Consider the following 1,666-nt stretch of genomic DNA (forward strand, 5'->3'; position numbering starts at 1 on the left):
CCAGGAGTAACCCCTGAGCAACGCCGGGTGTGGGCCCCCCCCAAAAAAATAGTGAGAAGCCTCTCTTTTGGGGGCGTCTGATTCAGATAAGGAAGAAGGATGGAGCTGATTTCAGGTTCTACTTCTGAGCCTACCTGGCTATACCTACATATGCTTCACTCTTAGAACCTTGTAAGCATTGTTTCTCCTCAGTACAACAATGGCCAGTTGTATTTTGGGGGTGTTGGTGATATGACTCTAAAGATGGGTCTGCACCCAAGCAGACCATATTATTCTGCTTTAAAATACCTTTGGCTGAAAGCTTATAACCTAAATGAAATAATGCCCATAGAGGTGTCTTCCAACAGCAGCACCTCAATTCTCTCATTTTGAAGGATTCTTTGTCCATTCATTCGCTTACGTCTCCACAAATAATTGTCTTTCGTTGCTTCACTTTACCCATCTGTCAAAGAAAGAGATTTAAAAAGCCACTTTTCTATTGAATCCCCCATAAAATTTCTAGTAGTTTAGTGGCTTTAGGCCTATGAAAATGATGGTTTCACATCATACAACCTAATATCACTGGGAACATAGAAAAGATTAAAAAATGACAAGACCTGTACAAAGACAGGGTAAAAAATATAAATCAAAATTATGGCTACAATGACACTGATGATGACTGATGGTGGTGATGACAGTTGTAATGGTAGTGATTGTACACAAGGCTCCGGGTTAGATGCTGGAGGGAAGACAGGGGACTATTACTTGAATAGTCCTAGGAAGCAGAAAGCTTAGTAGGAGGACATTATGGGTGAGCCAGTGACAGGGTCTTTGAAGTTCCTCTCCTCTTCCTTCAACCTAGAGAAGGTGCCAGAGGGAGTAGAAGCCCGTGTGGGGAGAGTCAGATAAAGTCAATGAGAGTTAACCCTCCAGTGGCAGCTGGAAGAGGCCACAGGGGTGTGAAGAGCTGGAATTGAGAGCTTCAGGGTCTTGTTATGGTGACATCAAATGTCACTTGGCCCAGAGGCAGAACCCAACAGCTGAGAGTTTGTGCCTCCTCAGACCTTACGTTCATTCTTTGCTGAGTTTTGTTATGAGTAGTAAGAGAATTCTAGCAAAATAACTGAGGATTCTTGCTTCCTTGTTTTGTTATTCCTTGGCTCTAAACTTAGGGTGTCTTCCCCATTTAGCTCCCCACCCACTCCTGTCTCCTCTCCCCTGGTTTCAGAAGGACCCTGATGATATCTTTGTACAAGTGGACATACATGTTGAGCTGTATCCCTCCATGAACTACATCGTGTCCTCATTATGTGCCAATATTTAGTCAAGTGCTTGCATAGATAAAACACTCATTTGATATCTGTGTACTGGATAGATGTATGTATTGAGACACACAAACTAATAGGCCAATGGGTCAAAGAATGAATGAGTGAATAAATGAAGATGAAAAAATAACTATTGGGCACCTGATATTTAGCCTAAACCTTTGGGATATATATATATATATATATTTGGTTTTTGGGTCACACCCGGCACAGCTCAGGGGTTACTCCTGGCTCTATGCTCAGAAATCACCCCTGGCAAGCACAGTTCTCTAATGCATTAGTCTCTGGATTTTTTCATACTCCTAAAAATTACTCATGAGTTTGGGGCTGAATAGATAGTACAGTGGATCAGGCACTTTTGC

This window comes from Suncus etruscus, chromosome 15, assembly GCF_024139225.1.
Source record: "Suncus etruscus isolate mSunEtr1 chromosome 15, mSunEtr1.pri.cur, whole genome shotgun sequence".
NCBI lineage: Eukaryota > Metazoa > Chordata > Mammalia > Eulipotyphla > Soricidae > Suncus > Suncus etruscus.